Source organism: Dipodomys ordii, unplaced genomic scaffold (genome assembly GCF_000151885.1).
Source record: "Dipodomys ordii isolate 6190 unplaced genomic scaffold, Dord_2.0 Scaffold6, whole genome shotgun sequence".
Classification (NCBI taxonomy): domain Eukaryota; kingdom Metazoa; phylum Chordata; class Mammalia; order Rodentia; family Heteromyidae; genus Dipodomys; species Dipodomys ordii.
In genome coordinates this window covers 19173589-19185431 of record NW_012267222.1, presented here as the reverse complement: position 1 = coordinate 19185431, position 11843 = coordinate 19173589, and positions in this window count along the sequence as shown.

Here is an 11843-nt window from a genome sequence, read left to right as displayed (position 1 = left end):
TTTTTTTTTTTTGTCAGTTGTGGGGCTTGAACTCTGGGCCTGGGCGCTGTCCCTCAGCTCTTCAGCTCAAGGCTAGCACTCTACCACTTGAGCCACAAGGCTACTTCCAGCTTTTTCTGCGTCTGTGGTGCTGAGGAATGGAACCCAAGGCCTCATGCATGCAAGGCAAGCGTTCTACCCCTGAGCCACCTTCCCAGCCCACCAGCTTGCTTTTATAAATAAAGTGTTATTCAAACACATCCATGTTTATTCATTTACCTAATGTCTATGGCCATTCTGCCCTACAAGGTGGAAGTATGGCAGAAATGGTTTGACCATCAAAACGAAAAGTATTTACTCTATATAGAACACATTTGCCAATGTTTGGCTGAGAGTCTGCAGAAGGGACAGATGTTAAATAAATAAGCTGACAAATTGTGAGGCGTGTCTGGAGGGGCACAATGCGGGGGGGGGGGTAGGAAAGGTGAGTTCAGTTGGCTCTGTTGGCCATTTCTTCTCACCTTCAACTTTGATGGCTGAGCATGCCAGTCAGGGCAGGAGGTGGGCAGCACAGGGGCTGGCCCTACTGAAGGTCCAGCCTGAGCCTAAACCTTCTTCCAAGGCTGAGGGTTCTGCTGCATCGACCCTTGGAGCTCATGTCCAAGTCCTCCCTCAGCTCCTCACCTGGCCTCTCAACAGATCCGGGGCATTTCCTGGGGGGTAGGCAGGTGTAGGAATTATGTTCCTTTTAAAATGAGGGTAACAGGGGCCATAGTGTTTGATGAATTGGCCAAGACCTGGTTCCATGTCTCTGCAGGCAGAGATCTGGCTGTTGTGGGAAAGCCCCGAATGGTATTTAGGACACCAACTTCTATTCCAGGACTCATTCGGGCAAGTCTGTCCCCTCTGGGCCTCAGTGTGTTCATCTGTAGCCGAAAAGGTTGGATAAAACCGCTGGAAGAGCTGCCAGCTACACGCTGGGGCTCGCCCATCCCTCTCCAGGCCTTGGTTTGTCTCTGTGAAATGGGGAGATGAATACCTGGCCCTCCCACACCCCGCAGCTGCTCCCAGGCCCAGGAGATCACAGGTGGGAAAGCTTTGAGCTGGGTGGAAGAAAGGAGCTCTATAAACCTAGGGGGTTATTATGCTGCTGATCTAGGTGGGATCAGGTGCAGGCTGGCCAGCAGAGGCCTTCACAGAGTGTGGTCTGACCAGCAGGGGGCAATGTGGGAAGCCAGGTGGCGCCTGAGATTGGACTCCACTTTCCTCTGCTGAGACCTAGGCCTAGGTTCACAGTTACGAATTCAGGGGTCTTAAGAGGTGCCAGGCTAGAAATGGGGACAGGCAGAGTGGGGACAGGAAGTAAAGTAGACAATGCAGAGGGAGATAGGGGCTAGAGAGGGCACTCGGCAGTGGCCCAGTTGTCCCACTGCTATAGGAAATTGAGAAGAGACAGTCAGCCTTAAGCTAGATCAGAAGCCTAGGCTGGAAGACTTAGGGGAAATGAAATCTGGTGGCCTCTGGTGGCTCTGCTGCCTTGGATAAATTGCCCTGCCTCTCTAGGCTTTAGTCAAATGCGATGGCTAAGGGCCTTTCCTTCCCGTGCTGCCGTGAGGCCTGAGTGCTCTAGAAGAGCACTCAGAGAAAGTTCTAGAACTGGGCCTGATGTACAAACCCCTTCATGTCATGTGACTGAGAGCCCTCGGCAGAGCCATGACCAGTTCAAGCTGTAAGGCACAGCTGAGACTGGGGGAGGGGAGGGGACAGAGGGAGGTTGAGTTGCTCCTCCAGCCTCATCCTCAGCTGCTCTGGGCTTTCTCTCGGCTTCATTCTGCTCCCCTGTCAAATGGGTAAACGGGCTGTGAAGGTGGCTCAGTGGTAGTGTGCTTGCCTCACATGCATAAGGCCCTGGTTTCGATTCCTCAGCACCACATAAACAGAAAAGGCCGGAAGTGGCGCTGTGGCTCAAGTAGTAGAGCACTAGCCTTGAGCTGAAGAGCTGAGGGACAGCGCCCAGGCCCAGAGTTCAAGCCCCATAACAGACAAAAAACAAAAGCGGGGGTGGAGGTGGGGATAAAAAGTGCATGGTTCACAGAGTTCAAAAGTTCCCTGAGATGGCATGGAAGAGAACAAATATCCCTCCCACCATCTTTCACTGGGGTCCCCTTGACCCCACCCCAGGAGTGGCTGCCTCTGCCTCTGTCCCCACAGCTACCAGGCCTTTGATCCAGAAAAACAGTCTAAGAGGAAAAACCCCCCAGAACGCACAGAGCTCAGCCCTGCCCAGCCCCACCCTGCCTGCTCCTTCCCCACCTGAGGGGGGGGTGGCATCCCAGGATGTGCCTTGGGGGCTGAGGGTGGGTGTCAGGATCCCAAAGAAATCCCTCCTCTCCTCCAGAGGAGTCTGAGGCCTCCCAATGGGGAGGCAATCAAGGGGGGGGGGTGCCCTGGCTGGGCTTTGAGACCTGCAGGGAAGGACAGGGCTCTAGTGGGTGGGAGCCACACGGGGCGATGGACGATGGGGCACTTCCACAGCCCTGGAGCTGCCAGGCAGGAAATTAGAGTCCTCTGGGGAAGCAGATGGGAACAGGGTGCCGGGTGGCTCACGCCTGTCATCCTAGCTACTTGGGAGAGATCTGAGGATTGTGGTTCAAAGCCAGCTTGGGCAGGAAAGTCCATGAGACACTTATCTCCACTTTTAACTACCAAAAACTGGAAGTGGAGCTGTGGCTCAAAAGATGGAATGCTAGCCTTGAGCACAAAAAGCTCAGGGACAGTATCAAGGCCCTGAGCTCAAGCCCTAAGACTGACACAGAGAGAGACAGAGAGAGACACACACAGACAGACAGAGACAGAGAGTTTTCAGGGTTCTGGAACTCACTGGCCAAGGGTCCTCATGTGTCCCTTTACCTTGTAAACCTCACAAACACCTAGAAATGATATTGGAGGGGTCCTTTTGAGGAGCACCAGGCTGATGGGGAAACTGACTCCACCCAGTGCATGTGCTGGGGTTTGGAGTCCTAAGAGTCTTCAAGGCAAAGTGCTCACCCTGTTAGGAGCTGGACTTGGAGAACAGGAGGAGAGAATGGGTCACCTGGGCTCAGCCTTGGATCAGCCCGTGGGGGACTTGGGGTGCCAGGGACACTCCAGGGCCTGGCTGGGGCAGGGTGGGGTTGAGGGCTGAGCAGGGGCAGGCTGGAACCTTCAAGTTCTGGGGGTCTGGGATGGTGGGTATCATGTCAACACTGGACATGGAGTGGATGGCGTTGGGGTCAGTGTCTCTGCCTCTTCTTCCCCACCCTGGGGAAGACTCCCAGCCCCTGCTTAAGGAAGGACTATTTGCCCCACTGCCCCAGTGCTCTGGGAAGAGGAAGGCCCTCCTTGGGGGAACCTGCTTTTCTGGGATCACACCTGTGTGGACCTTGAATCCCGGGTTAGTCAAAGAAAGGTCAGGGGAGCCTGGGCTGCTTTTCTGTATGTCCCAGAAAATGGAGGGGGGCCAGCAGGGAGGCAGACTCCCTGGCTGGTGCAGGGCCATCAGGGATTTGGGGCTGCGCGCTGATTGGCTGTCTTCTGAATGGGCCGCTGAAGTGATTGGCTGTGTCCTGAATGGGCCGCTGAAGTGATTGGCTGTGCCCTGAATGGGCCGCTGAAGTGATTGGCTGTGCCCTGAATGAATAGTGATTGGCTGTGTCCTGAATGGGCCGCTGAAGTGATTGGCTGTGCCCTGAATGGGCCGCTGAAGTGATTGGCTGTGTCCTGAATGGGCCGCTGAAGTGATTGGCTGTGTGAATGGGCCGCTGAAGTAGAGCCCTCTCCTCTCCCCCCACCTCCCCTCACTCTCAGCTCCTCTCACCTTCCAGCTGCTCCCTGACTTCCTTCACCACCAGCTAGGGCCAGCAGTTCTGGGACCATTTCCCCAGCCTGGGAGCAGCTTGTGGAGCAGGAAAGAGCCACGAGGCTCTGAGACGCGTGGGCCGCGTCCGCCTTTGGCGAGGCAGTGGGCTTTGCTAGGCCCGCATCCCTGGGTGCAAACCTGGCTCGGGGAAAGTCTGCTGCTTCTGTTATCAGACAGTGGCCTCCCATGACCCTGTCTCGCCCCCTCACTTCTCAGGAGGGCAAACCAGGCCCAGAGAGAGTGTGGGACCTATCCTAGGTCACACAGCACTCCGGTCTAAAATGTTTGGGTTGGCGCCTCCCCAGGGTGGGTTCCTTTGGGGCAGGCTCCACTGTGCTGTCTCCTGAAGGAAACCGCTTTGCTCAGCAGCCTGGGCAGCAGAGAGAAAGAACTCGTTTGGCTACGTGACGGGCAGGCCCTGGAGGCTGAGCCAGGCCCTGTGCCCGGAAAACAACCTGCTGGGGTGGGCACGGGGTGGAGGCCTCCGTGCCTGGAGGAGGAAGCAGCGAGAGGAGTGGACTTCCTTAGAGCAGGCAGGAGGCTGGGCCGCAAGCCTGCCTTTGTGTCTCTAACAGGCTGGGGTTCTGGGGAGCAGCAGGCTTATGGGTGGGCGGTGGGGCCCGTGGGCACACATGGCTCCAGGGAGATCTGTATAGGATTCTGCCCACTCATCGGCTCTGATTTACGGGCATCAGGGCAGGCAACCAGATGTGGAGGCGAGCTGGACCCTCCCAGAGGAGCCTGGGGGCACAAGGCCCAAGCCAAGGGGCTGAGCCTCCTGGAGCCTTCCTGAACCAGGCAGAGCCTCTCTGGGGAGCCTCATGAAGCCACTGCCTGACCCCACAAGCTTAGAGGGTCAGAGCATGGCTAGTGATCACACGGGGACCCTGAGGACCAAGCCCACCAGGCAAAGGAGAGTTATGGAAGGTGCCACTCAAGGAAGAAGATCAGATGAAGCCAGATTGGAGGTTGGAGGACAGAGGGAAGTGGGGAAAGCCCAGATGAGCGAGAAGGCCACGTCTGGGCATCAGATAGGAAGAAGAGGGCCTGGTTGGCTGGAGGCTGAGTGGAAGCTCGGAAAGACAGGAAATGGTAGCCAGGCTGCCTGGCTCTAGGCCTGGCCTTTCTTCCCAGTTGGGGGGCACAGCTCACTGATGCTGGCTGTGGGAAATCCCATTCACCTGTTCTCTGAACAGCCGATGAAGCCAGCCGGGTGCTGGTGGCTCAAGTCTGTAATCATAGCTACTCAGGAGGCTGAGATCTGAGGATCACTGTTTGAAGCCAGCATGGGCAGGAAAGTCCATGAGACTCTTATCTCCAATAAATCACCAGAAAACCGGAAGTGGTGTTGTGTCTCAAGTGGTAGAGCTCTCATCTTGAGTTGAAGAGCTGAGGGACAGCGCCCAGGCCCAGAGTTCAGGCCCCACAACTGACAAAAGAAGAAAGGAAGGGAGGGAGGGAGAGAGGGAGAGAGAGAGAGAGAGAAAGAAAGAAAGAAAGAAAGGAAGAAAGAAAGAAAGAAAGAAAAAAGGAAGCAAAAGTTGGAATTCTGTCAGAACCAGGAGGACCTGCTGCTCCCCTCTGGAGTCCACAGTACTGCCTGCCCTCAGCTCAGGGCACCCAGCGCCTGGCCGTGGATGCAGCTGAGAAAGTGGAGTTGGAGCTGGAGCCTGGACAGCAGAGGGCAGCAAGGAAGCAGGTGTCCCCTGGTCAGGTCTGGGGCACCGAGGGCATCCCTGGAAACTGGGCATGGTGGGTGGTGGGCAGAGCCTCTGCAGGGGACCAGAAAAACCAATGTTCCCACATCATTATCAGTCAGGGGAGGTCACTGGTACTATGACCCATGGCTTAAGGAAATGAAACTCAGGGTGGTGACCGGAAGAAAAGGCCTTGATGGGTTAGAAGATCTACCCAAAACGCGGTGACCATGCCTTCTGCAGCTACAAGCGGTGACCATGCCTCACTTGCCTGGGCTGAGGGGAGGGGCAGGGGCCACAGCACCCGTGTCTCCTGGCTTAGCTAGGCCTCCCTTGACTCTCAACCATCTTGTCCATGAAACAGGGTTTCAGGGGTGCCCGTCCCCAAGGATGGCTGGTAGGAATATGAGAGCCCGTGCAGGGACTGTGGACTCTTGGTCTCACCTAATCCCTGAGAGATGGGTGTAGTGCCTATTTTGCAGAGGGGGAAAACTGAGGCTCGGAGAGGTTAAAGGAACTTGTCACAATCACCTTGGAATTCTCAGCCTGGGTTCCCTGTATTGTGGAGGACAGGGGCGCGAGGCTTGAGGGAGAAGGGTACAGATCCATCTCTTCAGCCTTCTCTTCCTGCCAGAGTCAGGCCCCGACGGGGTCCGGGCCAGACCCCAAAGAACACTCCTTCCTGATTCTAGGGCTGACCCTCTGGGTGGATGGGGAGGAGTCTAGCTTGAGTCCTTCCTGTTCTAATCACAGCCTCTTCTGGTTCATCTGCCTTCTGAGCTGGCAAATGGAACCCTCTCCATGATACCCTGCCCTGACACACTGGGAGAGAAGACAGCTTGCCCCCTGCTTACTGGTGCCTCATCCTTTCGGCCCAGGGTGCCCTAACTGTGCCAGCCTGCGCCCCACCCCACCCCCCTTAGTAGGACTGCCATGAATCTCACTGGTTCCAACCAGGGACAAGGTCACTCTCCTCCAGCCATCCCTTCTGCCCAGAGTTCTGAAGCCAGGCCGAAGCCAGCAAGCCTATCCTGGTGCACCTGGGCCAGGTGAGATGAAGCCAAGAGCCAGCTCATCACTTGGGTGTAAACAGCAGCCCAGTGCGAAGTTGGCAGCTGCCTCCCCTGCCCTTTCCCCAGCCCCCGCCCCGGAGCCCCGCCCCGGGATAGAGGGTGTCCCAACTTGTTGGAGGAGTTTGTATCCCACACCTGTGCCCACACTGGGTGGGGGGGGTGGACAGCAACCACACACATCTTTGTCCTCCAGACCCACCTCCTCCCTCCTCCCCTTGGCTGCTGGGGAGGCCCCCATCTTCCTGACCCACACCCACACACTAATGCCTTAGCCACTGGTTCCAGGCCCCACCAGCAGACAGAGCAAGGCATTGTGGGAACCAGAGCCTTCCCTAGGGACCTCTTAGTTCTCTGTTTCCAGCCGCTGAGGGAGCTGTGCCTTGGAAGAAAAGTAGAGCCCGAGCATTTCCTGAAGGGTATGGAAAGCAGGCCTCCACCAAGCCCTGGCACTTGAAAGATGGGGACGTTGAGGCTAGAGCGCCAGTGGCAGGACGCCGTGGACCCGCTCTGCCTTGTTTGCAGCTGGCACACAATGAGCTCTCATGGTAGAATGGTGGAATGGATGAATAAGGCCCAGAGAGGGCAAGTGACCTGGCCAAGGCCACATAGCCAGGAAACATCAACAGGGAATCAACCTGGTCAGTTTGCATCCTAAACCCAGACCCATCATTACACATGTACCTATACCTATGCGTGATATCAGGGCTCTGCTCCCCCCTACCCCAGGACACCCACGTGGAACACGATACACACCACAGCCGCCTGCCTGTCCATACTACTCAGGTCCCAATACTGGACGCCGCCCTCAGCCCCCCCCACCTCTGGCAGATACACAGACTTCCTCCGGTGCCAGCCCCACACCCGCCTCTGTCACCACCCCTCCTCCACGGCTGCAGGAGGCAGGATGGCACATGTCCTCCCCACCCCCGAGCCCTCTCTGCCTCCCTGGGCCCAACAGCTACGCTGGGCCGGGCCGCTGCGGAGGAGGCTGGAGAACCACAGGGCACCAACGTCCAGGGGAGCCCCAGGGTCCCAGAGGTGGGACAGGCCCGGGAACACAGCATCCTGCCCATGGGGGCGGGCGGGGCTTGTGCCTGGGCAGTGCTGGAGGCCAGCTCTGTCTGGGTTGGGCCTCTCCTGCTTCTCTACCAATAGGAAGCTTGTGAAGCCAAGGTGGCCAGGGGCTGCTGGGGCCCGGGAGTACAGACAGCACGCGCCCAACTCCACTCAAGACTTGACACGCAGCTTCTCATCTGACCTCATGAGAATCCTTAAAGAAAGGAACTTGTGTGTCTTTGGTATGGTTCCTTTTTCTAGAAGGATAAACTGAGTCCTAGAGAGTTAAGACAGTGGCCTAAGGTCTCTGATCTTTGGTATATGGTGGGTGTTTGTGTGTGTGTGTGTGTGTGTGTGTGTGTGTGTGTGTGGTCCTAGGGCTTGAAGTCAGGAGCTGTTCCCAGAGCTTCTTTACTCAAGGCTAACCATTCTACCACTTGAGCCACAACTTCACTTACAACTTTTTGGTGGTTTGTTGGCAATAAGAGTCCCATGGACTTTCCTGCCTGGGGTGGCTTTGAACTGTGATCCTCAGATCTCAGCCTCCTGAGTAGCTAGGATTACAGGCGTGAACCACCGGCACCTGGCTGACCCAGAACTGGAACCCATTTATGGTATCAGAGACTTCCGATCCTCATCCTGGGCTGGGCTCTCTCCCCAGCTGTGAGGCCCCCAGAGAAGACAGCATATGTCCCTCATGGCTTTCCTGTATGAGGTGGTCTGTCCCCCAAGTCTCCATGTTATTTCCTCTAAAATAGAGAAGCAGCCCTTGGCAGCCCATGGGGTACAAACTCACCATACAGAAGCAATGTCACACCGGGCGCCAGTGGCTCACGCCTGTAATCCTAGCTATTCAGGAGGCTGAGATCTCAGGTTTGTGGTTCAAAGCCAGCCCAGGCAGGAACATCCATGAGATGCTTATCTCCAATAAACCGGAAGTGGTGCTGTGGCTCAAGAGGTAGAGCACTTGCCTTCAGCTGAAGAGCGCAGGGACAGCGCCCAGGCCCAGAGTTCAAGCCCCACGACCAACAAAAAAAAAAAAAAAAAGAAGCAATGCCACAGTTCACCAACATTCGACAAAGCCAGGGACGGTGAGAGCTAGCCCAGAAACAAGACCACATTGCAATCACATCTGAATGCCTACAAAAAAAAAGCACAACTAAATATGGATCAAGTCACAAAAATGGCCAAACATCCTTTACTATGAGATGAGTGATGGAACTTGCGCTTTTGTGTGTTTTTCCCTTCCAGATAAATTGCTAAGATCAACAGTCAAAACATCAATCCCCCTTTACCAGGCACCGGTGGCTACTCAGGAGAGTAGGATCTGAGGTTGGTTCTCAGTTTGAAGCAATCCTGGGCAGGAAAGTTTGGGAGACTCTTATCGCCAATAAACCACCAAAAAAGCTGGAAGTGGAGCTGTAGCTCAAGTGGTATAGAGCACTAGCCTTGAATGACAAAGCTTAGGGACAATGCCTGAGCCCTGAGTTCAAGCCCCACAATGGACAAAAGACAAACACCAAACACCCCCCTCCAAACACAACTTATTACCCCCACCCTGTGACAGCATAGCAAAGCACCACTTCTTTGCACCACAAAAACACCTACTGTAACCCCTAATTATGTAAGGTCTTCCAAAGACCCTCATACACAATTTCTGCAGGGGTGTATTCTTTATTTTAACCAGAAGTCCAGCATCCAGGTGTGCTTCTGGTGGTCTTGGGCTGAAGGACAGGATACAATTCTACAACAGAACAAGTCCGGTTTTGTTGCTGACTGTAGAAACACAAGCCAGGAAAGTGTCAGCTTCCCATGATACTCAGCAGGGCCAGAGAAGAGCTTTAATCTCCTTCTGCTCCCAGGAGCTTGCTTCATGCTTCTGGCCAGTGGCTGGAGAAAGTTAACTCATTGCTGGTCCTATAGCATCCACCCCACAGCCCATGTACCTGATACCTTGCCCTCAAGGGCATCAGACACCTGTGTGGAGGCTGGAAGACAGTAACATGGAACAAAGCCAGAGCAGGGGGACTCGTCCCTATAATCCTAGCTACTCAGGAGCCTGAGATCTGAGGATCATGGTTCAAAGCCAGCCTGGGCAGGAAAGTCTTTGAGACTCTTATCTCCAACTAGTCACCAGGAAACTGGAAGTAGAGCTGTGGCTCAAAGTGATCAAGCACCAGCCTTGAGTGAAAGAGCTCAGGGACAGCACCCAGGCCCTGAGTTCAAGCCCCTTGAGTTCAGGCTCCAGTACCTGTACTCACTACACACACACACACACACACACACACACACACACACACACGTGCATAAATAAATAATTGAAGAGAGCCGGGCACCAGTGGCTCATGCCTGTAATCCTAGCTACTCAGGAGGCTGAGATCTGAGGATCACGGTTCAAAGCCAAGAAAGTCTGTGAGACTTTTATCTCCAATAAACCACCAGAAAACCAGAAGTGGAACCGTGCTCAGGCCCAGAGTTCAAGCTCCACGATTGACAAAAATAAAAAATAAAATAAATAATTGAAGGGACCAGTTCCCACCTGGGACTATGGCCAGATCTTTGCTATAAACTCTTCAGTAGACACAGCAGGTTTCTAACCTCCTCTTCTTGACCCTTCTCCTTTCGAATGGACACCAGCTGACCTGAGGGGGCAGGTGAGGGCCAGGGGGAGCCCATGTGTCCCCAGTCACCAACCCCTGGCTGGGCAGGAGGAAGCAGTGTGTGTGTGTGTGTGTGTGACCATTGTTGAGAGCTCACGGTGCGGGGCTCTGTGTCCTTCGCCTTGTTCCTCCTCGCTGTCTGGGTCAGGGACCACATCCAAGCCAAACAGGATGGTTCGGATGGGAGCCGGAGGTGGCACGGGAAGGCCAGGCAGAGCCTGGGGAAGTTGAGGAAGAGTCTCAGTGGCTTCATTCATTCCCTAATCCCACACTCCCGGATGAAGGGAGGTAGCCCCCCCCCCCAACCCTGCCCCAGGCATGAGAGGAGGAAGGAGCAAAGCCAAGGGACTGAGGTCCAAGCCTAGGACAGACCTTTCCAGAAAGAAAGCACTTGGCGTGGAGATCAAGGAGCAGAGAGGCCTTGGCTCCTTGCAGCCTGTCTCGGGGGGATGCTGACGCCGCCTCCCCCCCACTACACTGTCACCTATACCTGCTATCCTTGGAGCCCCCACTTGAACTTCGCCTCTTCCAGGAAGCCTCCAGTGGTTGCAAGGTACCAATCAACAGCTCCTTCTGCGTCTCACTCCTGATACTCACCACCCTGTGAGGGGCAAGTGGTAGCCTCTGTCTCCTCCCAGCTAAATCCTTGTCTGACAGAGGACACACGAGCATCTATCTGATCATGAGGGACCCAAACATCGGAAGGCAAAGAACCATGGATTGGGATGGCTTATGGTGGCCAAGTTCGGTGCTGGGGTACGGGGGAAGTGGGGATTTGAAATGGTAGAGGTGAAGAGTTAGGCGAAGGTGAGAAAATGCTGCCAGGCACCAGCAATTCACAGTGATTCCTGTGATCCTAGCGACCCAGGAACCAACCCAGGCAGTAAAAGTTTGTAAAACTCTTATTTCCAATTAACCAGCAAAAAAAGCTGGAAGTGGAGGTGTGGCTTAAGTGGTAGAGCATTCGCCTCAAGAGATAAAGTCAAGCAAGAACACAAGGTCCTGAGTTCAAGATCCAATACAGCCTACACACACACACACAGAGAGAGAGAGAGAGAGAGAGAGAGAGAGATGCCAATATGTGTCTTCTTCTCCTCAAGTTATAGAACAGGTAATTTGACTTTTTTTTTTTTTTGGTCAGTTGTAGGGTTTGGACTCAGCCCTCTTTGTGCTCAAACCTAGTGCTCTACCACTTAAGCTGCAGTGCCACTTTAGATTTTCACGTGCTTATTTGGAGGTGAGAGTATTTTCTGCCCCAGTCGACTTCAAACTGCGATCCTAGGAGTTCAGCCTCCTGAGTAGCTAGGATTATAGGCATGAGCCAGTGGTGCCTGGCAACGAATTATTTTTTGTGCCATCATGAGGCTTGAACTTAGGGCCTGGGCACTGTCCCTGAGATTGTTTTGCTCAAGACACACTCTACCACTTGCACCATCATTCCACTTCTGGCTTTTTGCTGGTTAATTGGAGATAAGTCTTA